Source organism: Delphinapterus leucas, chromosome 17, assembly GCF_059928025.1.
Source record: "Delphinapterus leucas isolate spDelLeu-1000000601 "Yukka" chromosome 17, BTC_Dleu_Yukka2, whole genome shotgun sequence".
Taxonomy (NCBI): Eukaryota; Metazoa; Chordata; class Mammalia; order Artiodactyla; family Monodontidae; genus Delphinapterus; species Delphinapterus leucas.
The window spans coordinates 12,173,729-12,194,342 of NC_143145.1; the positions used below are offsets into that span (position 1 = coordinate 12,173,729).

Genomic DNA, 20,614 nt, shown 5'->3' on the forward strand with positions numbered 1-20,614 from the left:
TTATGGGCTTAACCTGGAACACGACCATGGGGAGTGTTCTTTCCAAAATGCAAACCAAACGAAGTCACTTTGCTACTCAGAACCTTTGGTGGCTCTACTTTTAGGATGAAATTGAAGCATAGCCTGGCAGATGCTCCCCTTGTTTACCTCTGTCTTGTTTTTCTTTGTATGCTGGACATCCTCCACTAATTTCTACCCCCCAAACACTCCAGGACACTCAGACCTGATTGCCTCTGTATGTAATTTCATTCATTCATTGAACAAACATTTATTAAGCAGATACTGGATTCGTCTATGTCAGCTGCTACGATACAATGTTGAATGAGAGGGACTTGCTGTCTTCAAAGACCATAGCGTTGAGTGCAGGAGTTCCCATACCCTGCAGCACATCAGAATCACCCTCGGGGCTTCTTAAAAGCACAGAGGTATCCTGGGATGGGAAGAGATGGGAAGGAATCAGCAAGCAAAAATGTTACAAAAGGAAGTGATTCTAATTTCTTCTGATTACCTTCCTGGGAATCAATAGGATAAGTGGGGAAAACTGGGTTTTCGAGCCAAAAAACTGGTTCAGAACTCAGGCATCTGTATATTCTGACTAGCTGGGACATTCCACCTTTACACCTGTTGCCTGGTGAAAGTCCTAAGAGTCTCCCCTTGCACCCTCAAAAGTGCCCTGGTTTGGATAATAAATTATATGGTCACCTTATTCTAAACTCAGCTTTACCCTTCCTACTCGCGAGAACTTGCGGAGATTTTTAAAACTCCCTGAGCCTCAGTCTCACGGTCTGTGCCCCAGGGTGAGCGATAGTGTGTTAAAAGGTGTAAGAAGTAAATGAGGTCATGGCTGCCGAGTGCCTGGGAGAGTAGGTGCCTTATTCACAGAAGCTGTTATTATTCTCTGCCTTGTAGGAAGTAGCCCTCATTTGCTCTGCATTGTCTCCTGACCAATGAAATGAGTCCTTAAAGACAAACACACATTCAGATGAAAAATAGAGCATTCATAGTTGTGGAGAGAATGGACTTGAGTCAGCAAGACACTGCTCAGATAGTTGCTGGCTGGGATGGCAAAGCTATCTTGAGTATCTCTGTGACAATATTTAACCTTCAGCTCGACCTTCTAGAAAGTACGGCTGTACCACCCTCCTCGTTGGTTGAAATTTCTTAGAGTGTTGGATCACATGCCTCCAGTGGGCGCAAGATGTAGGCTATTTCGGCATCTGGGGCCAAGCAGAGTTGACAGAGAGACTGACACGTTATCTGTTCCGGTGGCCATCTGCTCAGCCCCACTCATGGCTCATCAGAGGGTGAGAAGGACCTGTCTGCACAGTGATTCACTGATGCCCACCGGGAAGCCCTCTTTTTAACGTCCTCTTTCTGAGCTCCTCAATTAGCATTTGAGGCCAAAGGGGACCCAGAGGAGAGGGAGGCAGAAAGATCTGCCAGCTGGATGGAGTGTGGTCTGACTGAGCAGCTGTGGGAGACAGGCCGAGAGAGAAGGAAACTCTGGCACAGCTGGACCCCCTGGGTGGAAACTTACAAACAACCGCAAAAAAGAATGCTAATAAAAGCCCTCCAGAACGGCAAGTATTCATAATATTGCAGAGCTCCTCAAAGGTTAAGGATCTCGGCCAAGGACACAAAAGAAAGGCCAGAGCTTCACAGAAATCCAGAAATCTCTTTGGATGAGTTTGCATGAAGGGGTAGCCACATGAGCAGATTGTTTAAAAGTCTAAGTATATCCGTCGAAGATGAAGTAGATCAACGTAGAGATGGTGCGCGGAGAGCCTGGAATAAAAAGCCAAGATGGGAATTACCCAGCCCTGTTCTAGAAAGACAGGTGCTGCGGCTGGCAGCTACTCAAGTCTCTAGAATTATTCTGCGTTCTCTGGTGTGGGTATAAAAGAAGTGATTCCTTTTCCTAAAGTGTGGTGGGCCAGACGATTAAGGCATATACACAGAAAGAAAACTTATTTTAGTGGTTACGTATTCACTTATACCACTCGTAATATGGAATGCATCATATCACATGTTATTTTTCTTCGAACACAATTAAGTCAAAGGATGCAAACCTCTTTCCCCAGACACACCAAACCTTGGAGCCCTTGCAGTTCTCTCTGCCTGAAGTCTCCTCTGGCCAACCTTCACCCACCCAGCTTCTGCTTGCCTTGCAGGCCACACTCCAATGCCTCTTTCACAGAGAGAGGCCTTCCCTGACCACCGTGTCAAACATGGGTAACCCCTGGTGGTTCGTACTCCAGTCTACTGTCTATTTCTTATAAAGCACTTCCAGGGTCTTGTCCATATCTTGGTTTACTTGATGGTTATATGTCTCTATCTTCTAGAATGTAAGCTTCACAAGGGCAGGAACTCTTCTGACTTATGCTTGCCTCAATTCCCAGCATCTTACCATGGGACGACCTCCTAAGCCATGGTCGAATTTATGACCATGAGAGGGCCCTGCCGACTATGAACTGGAGCTTGCCATCTACCTCTACAAGGATTAAATTATGAGCTGCTGTAGCCGCTGACCCTCAACACCCACTGAAAGGAGCTCAGCGTGGAGATCAGGAAGGAGGCCCTCTGCGCTCTGGGAAAAACTGGCAGAACAGGTCTTCAGATAGTTAGATATTTTCAGGAGAAGATTCTATGAGCCCAATTCTTGCATCTCGTCCTATCTAGAAAAAGCACTAAAATCTTCATGGTGACGCCTGCTCCTCGTAGCTAGCAGCAGCGTTCTTCAAAAAATATGTGCTCGATTGCATGTACCCTCCCTTCACCAAAGTCACATATATACAGACCTTCCCCCCTACCTCTTTGGAGCAGTTTCTGAGAGCTCTCTGAGATGCTGTCTCCTGAGCTACAGTCCTCATGTTGCCCCAAATAAAACTTAACTCACACACACACACACAAAATTCCCAGCATCTTGCCCATTGGTTAGCTCACAATAGATATCTAATAAATATTTGTTGAATGAAGAGCCATCGAAATGAACTATGGCCTTAACAGTGACATTCTTGCATAGGAGAAAAAAGTCCGAGTTGTGGCTAGAGCATGGTGAATTGTGTGCCACCCTGGATATGGCCGTGGGAGGATGTAAAATGTTTGGTGATAATTATACCCTTCTCTTCTCTGGCTGAGCCGCAGACCTGGGAGTTAAGTAGGGACAGACTGTTTGCCTTTTGGTGGTAAATATGGATGGGGGAACATGGCTTAGAACTGAGTCCAGAAGAGGCTAACTGCGCTTTCTCCTTCTGATGGGTTCACTTACCCAGCTGCAGCTCTAAAACTTCAGGCCTTCCTCCATCCTTCCCTCCCCTCTTATCCCTCCATCACCCTGACTCAGGGTGAGGCCTGCTCCAGTGGGCTGACCTTACGGCAAAGGTAGGAGGCAAGAGAACACATGTGACTCTGAAGAGACAGAAACAATGAGTAGCATGTCAGTGGCGGCCAGAGCCCCAGTCCCAGCCTCACCGGTCAGAAAAGCCATTCTGTCATGGAAAGAAGCAAGCCAGGGTAGAAGCTTCCTCTCCAAATCCTTCCGAAATTGTAGAAGTTCCTATGTGGAAATGGGTTAACACAGGAATGGCTGGAAAAGAGAATGGTTCTCCGTAGAATCAATGTCATGGCCATGCATGTGTCTGGGTGAAAAGGGAAGTCAAGAACCACCCTGAGCAACCATGAGCCTTTGGGTGTCATGGATTATGTCTTTAACCATTACTTGGATACCACAGGCCCTAGTGTTATCTCTGTGCCTAGAAAACTGTAGTGGTCAGTAAATGTGTGCTTAACAATGTGTGCTGAAAGAATGGAAGACTGTATGAATGATTAAATGCATTAAGGATTGAGTAAAAAAGAATGGAAGACTGTATGAATGATTCAATGCATTATGGATTGAGTAAAATATGCATTATACACTGGTCTCTTACGAATCTGGTTAATTTTAATCTAATCTTAATTCCCGATCACCTTAGGATATATACCCCAAAATTGAATTCACAAGTATTCAAGGCAGGGAACCAGAACCGAGACAGCAGTGACCCTGCTAATTTCTGGCCACATTGCAAACCCTCTTGGAAGAACTTTTAGCTCCAAGCAGGCTGAATTACAGTGAGCCTACACCATCTGTGACCAACGAATAAGCCATTTCTATCTGCTTCCCGCCTCTGGAGCAGGGGTTCTTAACTTGGGTCCATGGATTCTACAAGGGTCAGAGGACATAATTCTGGGAGGGTGGGGGGACCGTGAGTTTGGATGAGAACAAAATACAGCTTTATTTTCACTCACCTCTAACTGAAATTTGACATTTTCATTACTTGTGAATGTAGGCAACAAACCCCAGTGTATAAACAGTATCTATGATTTTATCAATCACAGAAATCACAGATAATTTCCTATCATATGTCAGCTGTTGCAGGTACAGACAGACCTCATTTTATTGCACTTCATAGATACTGCATTTTTTTACAGATTGAAGTTTCGTGAAAACCCTGAGTTGTCAGATGACGGTTAGCATTTTTTTAGCAATAGAGTATTGTTTAATTAAGGTCTGTACTTTTTTTAAAAAGACATAATGCTATTGCACTCTTAATAGACTACAGTATAGTATAAACATAACTTTTATACGCACCAGGAAACGAAAAATTCATGCACGTCACTTTATTGTGATATTTGCTTTATTGCAGTTGTCTGGAACCGAACCTGCAATATCTCTAAGGTGTGCCTGTACTCACGTCTACTTCAAAGTCACCTTAGTTATTGGACCTCTCAGATCTTATTTAACACCTTCATAAATAAATGCGTACTGTACTTGTGTAGCCAGGCCTCTGGGGTGATCCTTTAAGATCCCATCTCCTGGTATTCACGCCCTGGATAATCCTCTCCCATGAGTGTGAGCTGAACCTAGTTACTTGCTTCTAGTGAACGGAGTATGGCGAGAGTGAAGGGATGCCACTTACGAGATGAGGTTGTAAAAGATGGTGGCTTCCATCTTAATCCTACTTCTTCTCACTTACTCCTTCTCATGAAGCAGCTGCCATGTTGTGAGCTGCTCTACAGAGAGAGGAAGTAAGGGTCACCTCTGGTCAACAGTCAGAGAGGAACTAAAGCCATCAGTTCAACCTCCCATGAGAAACCAAATCCTGCCAACAACCAGGTGAGTGAGCTTGGGAAGCAGATCCATCCCCAGTTGATCTTAAGATTACTGTGACCCTGGCCAACACCTGGATTGCAGCCTCATGAGAGATCCTGAACCAGAAGACTCAGCTAAGCCACGCCCAGATTCCTGACCCACAGAAACTGTGAGAAAATAGATGTCTGTTGTTTTAATATGTGTTTGATGCTCAGTAATGGTAACAAATATAGTTATCTATCGACTGATAACTATATCTCCGTATAACTAGTTCTTTTTGAGGTGGGGTCATAGACTTCACCAATCTGCCAAGGTGGTTCATGCCACCCAGAGGTTAAGAGCCCCTGCCCTAGACTCTGCTTTAGAGAAGACATGGGTCCTGGAAGGGGCATTAGGTTGTAGCTTACATCTGAAACCACATCCTTCTGACCTTGGAGGTAGTGAACGGAAGGAGAAAGGAGAACCAGGGTGGGTGGGGTTTGGTTCAGCTGATACGGCATCAGAGGTTGGAGCAGATGTTCATCAAGACAGCAAGAGAGGGCTTCCCTGGTGGCGCAGTGGCTGAGAGTCCGCCTGCCGATGCAGGGGACGCGGGTTCGTGCCCCGGTCCGGGAGGATCCCACATGCCGCGGAGCGGCTGGGCCCGTGAGCCATGGCCGCTGAGCCTGCGCGTCCGGAGCCTGTGCTCCGCAACGGGAGAGGCCACAACAGTGAGAGGCCCGCGTACCGCAAAAAAAAAAAAAAAAAAAAAAGACAGCAAGAGATGCCAAAGGGAGACGAGAGAGCAGAGAACCCACATGGCAAGTTTGCACCCAGAGTCGGAAGGGTGACAGAACAAAGGGCAGACGGAGAAGCCAGGGGTGGAGCCAGGTGTGTTAGACCTTGCGAAAACAGAGCTCACCTGACTGTGCAATGCAGGAGTCCCCAGGGAATGCTGTGTCCCGAGGTGCTTTGGTCTGGTGTTTTTAAAAGGCAAGGCCAACCAAGAAAATATAGTTCCATCTCTCACTGAGAGTAGTAATCCCATGCTATGTGATTGGCATTTGTACACTAGTCTCCTGCATTGTAACCAAAGCCTGCCTCTTTTCTAGACGGTAAACTCCTCAAGGGCAGGACCCCCATGTCCTTGTTTCCTTTGTACCCCAGAGATCGATCACAGTATAACTTTTCATGAATGACATATCTGCTAAGGGACAGCGCTGGGCCCGGGAACCAGAGATGAATTGGGTTCCATGTCTGTCTCAAGTTGTTCATAGTCGAAAGAGGAAGCCAGATAAATACAGACATTGACATTAGAAAGCTGTAACTCAAACATGAGCTGCACTTCTGACCAGGTTTGGTGGCTCTCCAGGCCTTGGAAGGGAGTGACACTCATTTCCCTAATTTGTGGAACATGAAACGAGATGATATGTTTAAACTGCCCCACACAAGGCCTGACATGTCACAGGAACTCCTACCTTGCTTCCTATTCTCATACTGCTTCCAGTCTTCTGGCCTCAAGGTCTCGAGGGTTTGTGTGAGATCTGATTCCTGTGTGGGAGCTGTGGCAGACTTCTGAAGGTGGGCCCCTCTCCCAACAGGCTTCCTTTCTCACTGCCAGATGCTATTAAGCCATGTGCCATGTTCTGTGAGTTCTCAGAGGCAGGGGCCATGTGGAACTCATTTTCGTCACTCCAGCAAGTAAAAGAGCGCTGCCTCCAAACAGGGCCTGTTCAGCACATGTTTGATATCTGATTAAAAGGATAAATGAGAAATCCTCGAAAACCCTCCAAAATGCTCTGCAAGAAAGGCCATCATGGGGCTTCCCTGGTGGCACAGTGGTTGAGAGTCCGCCTGCCGATGCAGGGGACGCGGGTTCGTGCCCCGGTCCGGGAAGATCCCACATGCCGCAGAGCGGCTGGGCCCGTGAGCCATGGCTGCTGAGCCTGCACGTCCGGAGCCTGTGCTCCGCAACGGGAGAGGCCACAACAGTGAGAGGCCCGCGTACTGCAAAAAAAAAGAAAAAAAAAGAAAGGTCATCATGAACTGGGGAGTAGGGGCTTTGATCTGGATCTTAAAAGTGCAGAGGACTCAGATGAGTGGAAGGAAGCTGGTGGTGGTAGAAGGAAGACACGGAAGGCTGCACACCAGCCTTAGAACAGCGGTGACCTCTGGGCAGGAAGGAGAGGCATGTGATGGGGTGGGGGGGAGAGGACCACAAAGGGAGCTTCAGTGGCCTCTGCCAAGTGTCATTTACAAAAACAAAATGAAACATCAGAGGCAACTGTGGCAAAATGCCAACATGTGTTAAATTGGAGTGATAGGTGCAAGGGTGACCGTTCTATTCCCTGTGCTTCTTGCTATGTTAGAAATAGTTCATGACAAGAGAGGAAGGGGAGGAATGGCATGGGCAAATGCAGAGAGATTGGAAGATCGTGACAAGTACCGAATAGGAAAGCCCTGAAGTAGAAGACTTCTTCCACAGACTCTATAGACATGGAGTGTCCCCATAGAGGGGAGGGAAGAAAGTTGGAGCTGTCCTTGGTCCTGAACCAAAGCCACCCCCCCCTTGGTCACTGCTATTTCTGGTTATCCTAGAACACTGGGGGTTTCTGCTCAATTCCCCCAGTGCTCATAGGTTTCTTTGGTATCCTCCAACTTAATATTTTTAAGTCTGATTTTGCCCAGTTGCTGCAAAAACAGAAGTGTAAGACAAGAACAGGGGTGTTTCTCAGCCTGACAATAGCGTCTACTATTTACCGAGTTCTCATGAGTGCCAGCTTCCATGATAGTGGTTTCTGCGTGTTGCCCATATTGTTCTAATTGTCCCCACCTTACAGACGAAGAAACAGACACAGAATGGTTGTAGTCAGGTAGCCCATAAACGGCAGAGTTGAGATTAAAGCAGGTCGCACAAGTATGTGTCCCAGGAATTAGCTGATTACTCCTTGTGGCACATGCAAATAAGGCCTTAGCTTGGAGGAAAGTATCCCCAGGAAGTCACTGTCTCAGTCCTTTCTAGATTCTTTCCATCTACAAAAGCAGGATCGTGGATTCCCTAAAAAGACAACGTAGGTGAAAGTATCCCGTAAACTATCAAGTCCTCTACGAATGCTGGCAGCTCTGTCTCTGTTTTTGATAGTAGTGGTGATAGTGAGAATTATAAGCCTTCTGCAGATGTCAACAACGTAAACCATATTCTACTTCTATTGCTCAGGGAAGTAAGCCAAGGCCAAAGGAAAAAAAAAAAAAAGAAGAGAGAGAAAGCCCCAAGTTGGAGTGGGACCGATCTGGATGGCTGGCCCCATTTTAACATGTATTAGCAGTGTGGTTGTGAGACAGTCATTTGATAGCCACCCAGTCTCAGTTTTCTCTGCTAAGAAGTTGTTATGTCAGTAAGGTTCCCTGTTTCCCAGAGTGAAAAGGTAGCCTAGGATAACTACGATGACTCTATGAGGGGAGGGCAGCTATTATATACCGAGTGCCTGCTGCCTCATGCCAGACATTGTGCTAGGCGTTTTATGCATATTAGCTTCAGTCTTCATAATGGCCCTAGGAAATTTATTCTTATCTCCATTTCAAAGATGAGAAAACTGAGGCTCAATGAGCCCTTAATGGCTGTCAGCTAAGTCAGATCCAACTTGACTCATCCATTACCAGATGGCACTTGAGGAGCTGGAAGACAGGGACTGGTAGGTGGGAGGTGGCTCCACTCGTTAATTTTTCCAGAATCTAGGCAGATACTCCCATGAGCAGGTCCCATTCATCGCTGGAGCCTAGGGAGAGAAAGCCTCTCATGACAATGCACAGTTTACCAAAATACCAAATTCCAAATATGGTGGAATCCAATCTGGCTACCCTGATGCTCACTGTAAAGCAATTATACTCCAATAAAAAGGTAAAAAAAAAAAAAAAAAAAGAGCAGCTGCCACCGGCCCTCCTCTGCCTCTCCTTTCCCCTAGTCTCTGGATCTAAGGAAAACCTGCTCTCCAGGCTGGCACGAGCCCATGCAAGGGAGCTAGGCTCCCTCCTCCCCGCTCAGAAGCAGGGGAGGGAAAGGGAAGGAATTGTGCCAAAGGTCACAGTGTTCCCGGTCAGTGTGTTCCAGCTTTGAAGTCAGAATGCTGTCAGTGCCCAGGCAAGAAAACCGCTGCAGGCTGCTCCACCTGCCAGACCTCCAACAAGCTCCAGCTGGGCCCCGGCCTCCACAGCAGCTGCACACTGCAGGGAGGGCTGTGCTCACCAGAAATCCCCTTTCCAGCCCCAGCAGCATCCTTAGGAAACTGTGCCTGCAGAGACGGCCAAGCCATAAAGCACACAACAGCCTCACAAATGTGCCCAGGTACCTTGCTCCCATATCCTCTGAAAGTCAGCCACGCATGACTCCATCACCAAATTCCACCGGGAGAATAAGCATTTCTACATTCTCCAGCTCTCTCCTCCTTCTCTCCCTTGACTCATAGCTTCTCTTTAATTTGTTTAATCCTATATCCCCCAAAAAAGATTTATTGTGAACCCACTATGTACCTGACACGGGTCAGGTAATGGTTAAGGTCTAGTTATGAAACCATAATTTTCCCTGTTCTTGTTAGAGTTTATAGAGGGAAGAAGACAAATGAAGGAATTAATGAACCAATTAAGACAAATGAAGGAATTAAACAACAAATGAAGGAATTAATACAGAATTAAGAGTTGTGATCAGCACCATGAAGGAAGGAGAGGAAGGTGCTTTGGGAGAGAAGAGACATAGGGCAACCTGAAAACTGGAGGTCAAGGAAGCACTCCTCAAGCAGGAGGGAAATGAATTTGAGGACTGAAGGATCAGAAGGAGGCAGCCTTGTGAGGCCAGCTTGAGAGTGTGGTGAAGAGTTTACCTAAGTCACAGCATGTGCCAAGGTCCTGAGGCAGGAGATAGAATGGCATGTTTGAGAAACTATAACAGTATAGCATAATGGGTAGATGTGAATCCAAGATTAAACTGTGGGACCCTGAAGGATATACCTGGATTCTCTATACCCAGTTTTCTCAAGTAGCGTCAGGTAGGGACTCAGGGAGGAGACACCTTTGAGCTGATTAGTCTGGGCAGATTAGAAGATGAAGAACCAGATGGAAAATGTTCCAAGTGAGAGGTACTTTAGCAGACATCCCAGGTCTCACAGTTAAAAGGAATGGAGCAGCAACTTGAACCCAACCTATTAACTTAAACGTGCATAGTTTTCTAAGCTTCCTCCAGAATCGTGGTGCACGGCAAACACTATGTGTGAATGGAGTGGCACTAAACCACAGGTGCGATACTGTGCCTGTCTCCTCTCATCACTTACGTGTTCCATGGCCCTCCACACTTCACGTATAAAATTCAAGATCAAAGATAAGATGGTTGAGAATTTCAAGATGGCAATGGCAGAACGTTACACCAAGCATGGAGCTCGGCTGAGCACAGGGCCCTATATGACATCCCCTGGCTGGATACACATGAAGCCAGCCCTTCAAGAATGATACTCTAGGCAGTAGTCTTGACTATAAACATTTAATATGGCTAACTGTTTGGATTGTATTAAAAGATTTAACCTGTCCAGGTATAATTTTATCTTCCTAGAGATTTTTGCCCTGTGGTTTTTCATATCAAATGGTAGTGATGGGTATAGACTTGAAAGCCAGGGGAAAGTTCTCATAGTAGAGCTCACGCTGGCTTAGGTAGAGCCAGATTCAGAGCCCTCTTTCATCACTGTGTAGCTCAGTAACCTTTGGCAGGTGGCTTAGCCTTCCAAAGTCTCAATTCCCCATGTTGTAAAACAGGGGTAATGGCTACCATATCATAGAGGAGCTGATAGAATTTAAAATAATCTGGGCCACGTCCCTGCATATAGGGACACAAAGTTAATGAGTGCTATTGTATTTTTTAATTAAAAAAAAACAAAAAAAACCAAAAAACCCCCCAAAACTTAGGTCTCTGAACTTCAGATGTCCTGGTTACTCCTAGGACCCCAGACACTCCCCAAGCTGCTTGTCACCTGCAAACACATATCTGGCAGAAAAGACAGATTTGTTCTATGAAGTAAAGTGAGGGGTTCAGTGGGTCCCTAACACAAGCAAACATGGTTCCAACTCCAACTCCATTCACTGCTTCACCCTGAGTGAATGACTTCACCTCTTAGGGTCTCAGTTATCTCATGGATAACTGGTAGAAGAGGGATGATACTGGGACCTACTTCGGGGAGCTGTTGGGAGGATTTCGCGGGCTCTATGTGCCCATTAGCAAGCTACTTGGAACAGAACAGTGCTCAGTCATTTATTCCATGCCGCAGTTTCCTTTCTGCAAAGCGGGGACACCGGTAGTCCCTACTGCATGAGGTTGTTTTCTGGAACAAATGAGGATGTCCATGTAAAGTGACTGACACGGTGCGTGGCACATAGGGCACAGTGAATGTGAAATGTGAACAATGATAACAGTGGGTGGTTATCACATCACTGACGAGAGTGGATATAACTACCACAACTCTCTCTTCTACTCCTTCCCACCGCACGGGGTATCTGACGGTGCCCAAGAGCATCTGCTGGTCCAGTGCTCATTTTCAACTTTTGCTGATGCCACTTCGGCACCCCTCCCCCACCAGAAAATACAGTTTACCCAAGGACTGAGTCTATTTTCGTTTCTAAAGAAGGAAAACAGATGCACGTGCCAAAGCACAGACTTCTTCAAAACAAGACAGAGCCCGAGACAAGGTCACGGCCCTGGCTTTCAGAATTAGGAGGGAGGTGTAATTTCCAGTAACCTCTTGGTGGAAGATAATAACTGCATCTCTCAACCAGCAGTTATATGTCAAGGTCACTTGTCCTCATGTCTAGCACAGAGGGTCACAGGCTTCCCTATTTGAAGCTGGGAGATTATCTGGCTTCAAACAACATCAGAACATCAGCCGTTGTCCCTGTAACCTGGCGCCTTCCGCCCTCCTTCTGTAACAAGGAGCCATTATGAACAGTTTGAGTGCCTTATGCAGGCCACAAGGTGACCACTGTCTGCGCACCTTTCAGATAAACCTCTCGTTTCTCCCAACCCAACTCAGGCTCACCCTGGTTAGCTTAGTTTCGCATTAAACAGACGCTTCTTGTGCACCATGTGCCAAGCATAGTGCTAGACACTCAGAGACGGACCGGTTGAGCAAGATGCAATCTGTTTTCTGTAAGCCAGACTTTAAAGAGCAGATTTCAATATAATGTGTTAAATGCACTGAGAAAGAAGAAAAGAGAGCACCATGGAAACCCAGCAGAATAGAAGAGGGGCTTAGCCCTGCGTGGGTTCAGCGTAAACTGGAGAGGGGATACCCGATCTAACCAAGAAAGGAAATGGCTAGTTTTCACCTGTTACTTTGCTAAGTCATTCACCTTACACACGTGGATGAAGTGACCCTTCCTCCAAACCCACTCATATTCTCTGGCAGCTCCTCCAACCCTCTCGCATCTTAGCACTCAGCACCTGGTTCCACAGGTACACATTTTATTGTCTAACTCCAGACTAGAAGCTCTACAGAGGCAGCGACCGGACCTGCCATGTTCTCTGCTGTGGTCACAGCAATTACCATGGTGCCTGGCACAGAGCAGGCGCACAGTCAGCACTTAGCCCATTGAATAATACATCTTGTGATGACCTAGGCAGTGGTGATACAACTTAGAAGAATACGCCTAAATAAGTAATTAACAATAGAAGTTACAAATGTAAATACTAAATGAATGACACAGACTGTAGAATGTTCAATTCGGTTCAATTAAGCTCAATCCAGCAAATACTAACTGTGTCTTCTATGTGAAAGGAACATTCTATGAACAAGAGAGGATACAAAAATATATCAGCAAAAGGAACCCCTGCACTCAGCTTACTCAGTGTTATCCTAGAGGAGAGGATACAAGTGCACAAAATAAAGATCAACATAAATTGGAGGCTGTGAAGATTCGAGCAGAGGGACATGAGGAAAGACTTCAGAAAATGATCAGAATGCATCTTAAGTAAAGCACTTCTTCCATGAGGGTTCAGAGGAGTGAGAAGAGATCATTCCAGAAAGAGAGAATATCAGAAACAAGTAAGAAGGAAGCTGGAACATGACTGGTGCTTTCTACAAAGTCCAGTTTGATAGTCATGTAAAGACAGCGTTTGGGAGTACAAGGACCTTGGCCTCAAGTACTCAGTGACCCAACCAGCTCTTCCAGGAAGGTCCTACATCCACAGTGCTGGAGCCTCATGACCCCAGACCTTGATAGCCATGCTGAAGCATTGATCCCTTTTATTTCTTGCAGCAGGGAAGCGGCACAATCAAAGCTATGTCTTAAGAACACTTATAGGCATCTGTGTAGTGGATATACGCTGCTTTGGTCTGCCCAAGACCTCTGCAACCTTGGAGGACCTTCCCCTCCTCTGCTGCAAATGGTCCTAATATAACTTCAATCAGAGTAGCCCACCCCAATCCCCAGGCTCAGGAGTGGATACAAGGAGCCCCATCACAAAAACCAATCCCACTGCAATAAAGACTTGCCCAGTGGTGGTTGTGTGACTGAATGGGGACAATTAGCATCTTTTCCTGGATTGATGCACAGACATCAGGAAAGAGAAAGACATATATAAGTGGGTAGGAAAATAAAAAGGAGCTCCATCGAGGGGAGCCATACAGAGCTGGGAACAGCAATGGAAATGCACCTGAGATGCTTAGAGGAGAGCGAGTCAGCAAATATGGATGGATGCAGCAGAAATTTTAGGTAAAGCACAATGGGCCAGACACTCAAAGGAGGACGATGGATTCCTGCTTTGGTGGACTTGGATGCCAGGCTTAGGGAACGACTCCTTCTCAAGTGTGCGATGAGGAACCATTAAAGGTTTTTGACAAAGGAGAAGGACTTCCACTCTCTGCCTGAGCAGATCATAATTGTATTCTTCAGAAAAGTGTGGTGAAGTGGAAATAAGCATAAGCTGGGGTTCAGGCAGTGCATTCCAATCCTGGCTCTGCTCTTTCTGTGTCATCTTGGGCAACCACACCACAAGGGTGAGAGCAAGGGAGAAAATCAGAGCTACATCAGGAGGTGCCCCATCTCCCACAGCGGGTATTCTAGAATAGGGGTTGGCAAACTACTTTATCTTTGTAAACAAAGTTGTACATACTGTCCGTTTACACGTGGTCTTGCACGCAACAGTGGCAAGACCAGTAACAGTGACAGAGACTATATGACTTGCAAAGTCTAAAATAAGTACAATCTGGTCCTTTACAGGAAACGTTTGCGGCCCCTGCTCTAGAGTCTCACGGAATAAAACTTGTTGTAACAGGATGGGCAATGGGCAGGAGGAGAGAAAAAATTAAAACGACTTCTTGATACACACATAACAACTTAGGAAGGAGGGAAAGCTAATGGGATTGGCAATTCTTCCCAGACTTAGGGGAAAAAATTATTTTCTTCTGACAGATAGACAATGGCAGTTTTATTGAGAGATAAAGAGGACTGAGATAAAAATGGAGAAATGCAGACGAGAGAACTGGGTAAACTGAAGGCACTGCAAGAACCATGGAGACACGAGAAGAGAAACAGAGCCATAGAGGAGAGAGCCAGGCAGAAGGAAGGCACGAAGGAAAACACCTATGATGAGAGAGATGGGAGCTTTAATGCATATACAAATTATACTTAAATATTGAAATATTATAGGTACATTTATCCATATGAATATGTATGTTCATTTATATAATGTAATTTGTATTTATATATTTGTATATGTATGCACATCTGTATCTGTATCTCTATATATTCTGATACTTATCTATAGATAAATAAGTATATTTATCTATAAACAGGTAAATATAGATATCAACATAGATAGATAAATAGATCAGCCTATGTGTGTGTGTGTATGTGTCTGTGCGTGTGTGCATATGTGTGTGTGTATGTGTCTCTGTGTGTGTGTATGTGTCTGTGTGTGTGTGTCTGTGTGTGTGTCTGTGTGTGTGTGTGTATGTGAGTGTGTGTGGGGGGGGGAGACAGAGAGAGAGATGCTGGTAGCTCCTCTCTGGGGTTTTGGCAGAGTGTCAAAAAAATTACCTTAACACAAAGAAAACTTGGGTAGAAACATCAGAAACCCATTTCTTCATTCCAAACTGTCCTGCAATAGATAATCAGGATGTATTGACCCAAAGGGTAACCATGTTGACAGAGACGGAGACAGAATCAATACAACGTTTCCATAGCAAAGTTTGCAGAACACTGAGGTAAATAAGACTGTGTTTTCTGCAGGCTTTTATCAGAAATGTCTGCTTCAGGTTTACGACGCTTCCTTCCCAGTCTGTCTCTTTCTGAGCATATAAAATGTGCTTTTAGGGCATGTCTTGACTGATTGCAAATAGCACAAATGGGAGTAATGAGATTTCTAAGTTCCCCCCCACCTCCAAAAAACAAAGCTATTTAACGATTTTAGAGACAGGAAGAGGGGCCTATTATCCTCGAGAAGAAAACTCCAGTCAGCCTCAGAAAGAGTCACAATCCCTTTCAGAGTGCACACCATCACCCAAGACAACAGTCTTAACTGAACGGTATCAAAAGTCTTGACAGAGCTAGAGGAGAGGGCTCAGGATAAAGGGAAAGAGAGGGAGATACAGGGGTCCTTCTATGCCACTCACTACTCTTACTCTGGAATGACCCATAGCGCCTGGCATGGATGCAGGCCGACCAGGATTTGAATTCCAAATCTGACACAAGGGAGCTGTTCGATCATGGGCAGGAAGTTCCTTAAACTCTCCCGGCCTCAGTTTCATTTGCGGAAGTACAGACAGTTTCCTATAGTTGGAATAAGCAGCGCTTGTGGGAACTTCACAGGAGACAGTGGTGATGGTAATGTAAATACAAAATAATAATAATAACAACCACCATCATTTCCTGAGTGTATCATTTGTGTCAAAAGCTGTCTTAAATGCCTTTAAATATGACTCATTTTATTCTCACAACAAACTTAAGAAGTGAATTATTATTGTCATTAGCTCCCTTAGAAAACGGAGACTCAGGAAGGTTAAAGTGAAAAGGCCAGAAGTAGAATCCGGAAAGCCCAGTGTCAGGGTCTGTACTATTATCTGCTGTCTCTACAATGAGGTTGGAAAAAGAAGCAGGAGTTAGATCATTGCATTAATTTCCTAGGGCTGTCATAACAAATTACTACAAATAGAGTGGCTTAAAATAACAGAAATTTATACCATCACAGTCTGCAGTCCAGAAGTTTGAAGTCAAGGTGTTGGCAGGGCCCTGCTCCCTTTGAAGGGTCTAGTGGAGGATCCGTCCTTGCCTCTTCCAAGTTCTGGTGGCTCCTGGCAATCCTTCACTTCCTTGTCTTTATAGGTGCACCACTCCAATCTCTGTTTCCATCTTCATCTATTCTGTGTCTCTGTGTGTTCTCACCTCTTCCTGTAAGGACAGCAGCCATTGGATTTAGAGACCTCGAGCTTATTTCAAAATAAGCTCACATTCTGAGGGTCCAGGCTGACATAAATTTTAAGGGGACACTATTAAACCCACTGTAATCATGAAGCCCATCAGTTCTAATCTTATCTCGTAGAGGCTTAAAGTGACAACAAATTATTATTATTTAGTCAGGGCTCCTTGGGTTATAAGTGACAGAAAATCAACTCAAATTGGCATAGGCATAAAAGGAATTTATGGGCTCAGGTAACTAAAAAGTTTAGGTATAAAATTCAGGTATAAAAAAGGTCAGACATATCTACTTTCAGGAACCCAAATGAATGCCTTATTTCATCTCTCACGTCTAATTTCTCTTGTGTTGCTTTCTCTGAAGCAGACTCTTCCCAAGAGATGTCAAGGTGGCTTCCATAGCTCCAGAAGTAGGATTGAAAGGACAAATGGCCAGGTCCACATTTTTATTTTATTTTTTATTTTTATCTGCAGTTATTAGTAGTGCAAAGTTAGTAAAGATTATATCCTATCTTCTCATCAATTCCAGATGAAGGACATCTTTTTCCCTAAGTTTCTAACAAACGTCTAGGGAATGAATCACAGTGGACCAACGTGGATCACATTACATTCTTTAATCATTGTAGTCAGAGGAGGGGATATTCTAATTAGCCTGAATACATGCCCACACCACTCAGTCACCACTCCTGTGGACGATTCCAGGATGGTCCCCCAAGGAAAAATTGGGATATTGGACCAGAAGGTAGGGTAGGTACTGGATAGGCAAAAACAATACATTCCAATCATAGATTCAAAAGAGGAGAGTTGACAGAGTTGAATAAACTTGAGTTTGCAAAAGAAACCATACAGGTGTTTTCTATTACGTTCAAACTTGCATCTCTAAATCAATGTGTTGCAAAGCAAATGGCACCTGAACTTCTATAGTACAATGGTCAGCAACATGTTACTCAGCATTGAACCATCAAAGTTCCTCCAGGCTCATCTACACATCGCCCCAGTAAGACTGACTTCTCCTTGCAGGCAAGGATTAGGATCATTATTGCCTCTTTGTCTACTCCAGCTCAATTGCATACAGAGCCCTAACCTCCGGAGCTTGCATTTCACTTGGGGACGCAGCCTCTATGACTTACACAGGAGAAAAAGAGAAACGAAATGAGACCAAAGTCCAAAGAAGGGGCTTAGCCTAGCAAGATGTCTGAACTAGACAAACACTTCACCCCACCCTGCACGTCTTAAATTTTTCCCAGAGTCAAATCCAATTAGAAGAAATGGCACAGGAATGGAATGGTCACATGATTCCTCCTGTAGATGACTATTATAAAAACCCGATTTAAAAACAAACAAACAGCAACAAAAAAAAACTATTTAAAGGCTTTGGAAAGCATCCAAAAGCAGAAGCCAGAGAAGAGTTTAATTTTGAAAAAACCACAACTGTAAGGGGAAAGAATTGGGAATTTGTGGGTTTCTGACCCGTAGGTGCTCCACAACCCTCAGGGCTACAACTGTGAAAACCCGAAGCCTCTGTGACCCAAGGTGCCAGAGATCAGAATATAGGGCTAGGAAAGCAGGTGAAAAGTGAAAGAGGAATTCCTGGCAATGAGAGAACCACAGAAGTAATGAGATGCAAATACTGAGTGTAATCTCTGCCCAAATCCCTGGCTGACACTAAACTCTGCATTTACAGAAGAGATTCAGAGGGGCCAGGAAAAAGCGTGAAGAGATCAGGAGGAAGCCTACTCTAAAGGTAGAGCTGCAACGGGTGAGATCTGTTTGTTTTGTTCTTTAACTCCGGGGGTTTGTTTTGTTCTTTAACTCCAGGGGTTTGTTTTGTTCTTTAACTCCGTGTATGCCCAATTTTGCACAGCTTGGGTAGCAGAAAACTAAAGTTTTATGGGCTTGACATGGCAGGAAATAGAACCCGAGATTAGCAGACAAACTAGAAAGTAGGGGAGAATCATAGAAGAAAAAAATAACTACTGAAAGTGTGAGTCCCATTGCTGCCCAAATTCTTGGCAAATAACCAACTTACACGGGCACCTGGGAGACCCCCAGAGAGCCACACTAAAAGAGCAGCAGTGGGAAGCCATAATAATAGAGCAAAGGGCTTCCCTGGTGGCGCAGTGGTTGAGGGTCCGCCTGCCAATGCAGGGGACACGGGTTCGTGCCCCGGTCCGGGAAGATCCCACATGCCGCGGAGCGGCTGGGTCCGTGAGCCATGGCCGCTGAGCCTGCGCGTCCGGAGCCTGTGCTCCGCAACGGGAGAGGCCACAGCAGTGAGAGGCCCGCGTACCGCAAAAAAAAAAAAGAATAGAGCAAAAGTATCAGGTGCTACATACCTCTGAATCCAGGCAGGTCGAGTGCTCACTATAACAAACATCCAATAACCCTCAGAAGACGACATAATACAGATTTACTATTATGTATTATCTACAATGTCCAGTTTTCAACCAAAAATTACTACACGTGCAAAGAAACAGAAAAGAGGAATGCATACTCAGGAGAAAAAGTCAGGCAATACAAAATGTCATTGCATGGGAAAGGATGTTGTCATTATCCGACAAATTTTCAAAATAAGGTATTAATGAAGGAGCAGATAAAGAATGAAGAAAACAACCAGCGAATATGTAATATAAAGATCAATAGAAACTCTCCAATCCACACAACAGAGATTTAAAATACTGAGGAAAAGTAAACAGAAGCTCAGAGACCTGTGAGACAATGTCAAGCATGATCCAACACGTGTGTAATTAGAATCCAAGAAGAAGTAAAAGATAGAAGGGGAAAGAAACTGATTTGAATAAATTATGGCCCCCAACTTTTCAAACTGGGTACAAATAGGGTAGGGGAGTGAGCCTTCTCTGTATAAACTCAGATCTCCATCAGGATGGAATTAGCCTCAGCAACGTTTGACTCAAAGGCTCACAGCTGAAAGACTATCTTTTAGGTCATGGCCACTGCTTTCCGAGGGAAAAACAATCTGGGAGTCAGAAAAATCTAACTTTGAAAGCTCAAGTCATTCCCTTTTACCTGTTACGTGACACTGGTTGAGTTAGTTCATGTCTCTAATCTGTAGTTTCCTCACCTGAAATATTGAGGTCATACTATGTAGGACATCTTGCCATACTGTCCTGAAGTAGCATATGTGAAACATATATAGTTTAGTAATTTTTTTACTAATATATTTTATCTCTCCCACCAGACCATAGATTCCAGGAATGTGGGGACTTTTTTGTCTGATTGCTCACTTTTATATCCCCAGAACCTAGAACAGTGGCCAAGGTATGATAGGTACCCAATAAACATTGGTTGGAAAGAGACATGCATGACTTTATCACGATGAATGAATTGCCAACAGAGAGTCTGGTTAGTGTAGACACTCCATGAATGTTATTTTCCTGCCCTGTTTTCTTTTCCTCCCACATTCCAGGAAAGGCATCTGACAGTTACTGTGAGACCAAGTTCACAGCTCTGGACCCATTCTCATCCCAGTCAAAATAACATGATTATTTGGCTGAGCGAGACAGGAAATGACCAATAGCCACAACTAATGACACAGTCCCTGGCCAGGAAGACAAAAGAACAGCTTCTGTGCAGTGTAAGCAGCAAGGAGCCACAGGAATGTGAGACAGAAACATGTTTTAATGATTATTTTTACTAAACTGATACAGCTTGCCTTCCAGTTATTCTTTGATAAAACTGACACTCAACTTATACGACTCAAATGTGATTTAGTCAGCCTGAATTCTCCTTGCTTCTACACCCACTTCTTCTGGGGAAAGGGATAAGTCATACTCAACAAAGGAGAGAATTCGAGTTCCTCATCTTTAGGGTGTTACAGAACTTTTCCAGGACCTGATGAATATTATGGATCCTCTACCCAGAAAAAAATACACATACGATGTTTTGCATACATTTTTAGGGGGTTGAAGGACCCCATCCTTCAGATTCGTGAACCATGTGGTCTGAAGCAAAGTGCTCCATTTTACAGATGAAAATACCAGGGTGCAGAGGGGGAAAAAAATCTAGCCCAAGGTCACTTATAAGAAATAGCTACAAACCGCC

General features: G+C 44.9%; 1 long non-coding RNA gene across 18 annotated transcripts in view; it reads right to left on the bottom strand.

Annotated features, from left to right (window-relative positions):
* Window positions 1-20,614, bottom strand: part of LOC111164421 (uncharacterized) — a 402,877-nt gene that overhangs the window by 110,269 nt on the left and 271,994 nt on the right. For 17 of the 18 annotated variants that reach the window (XR_016388300.1, XR_016388302.1, XR_016388301.1 and 14 more), the window contains one exon: window positions 16,321-16,528. The exons of the other annotated variant lie outside the window; for it this stretch is intronic. This is a non-coding gene — a long non-coding RNA (uncharacterized LOC111164421). The remainder of the gene's footprint in view (window positions 1-16,320; window positions 16,529-20,614) is intronic. 18 annotated transcript variants of the gene reach the window in all.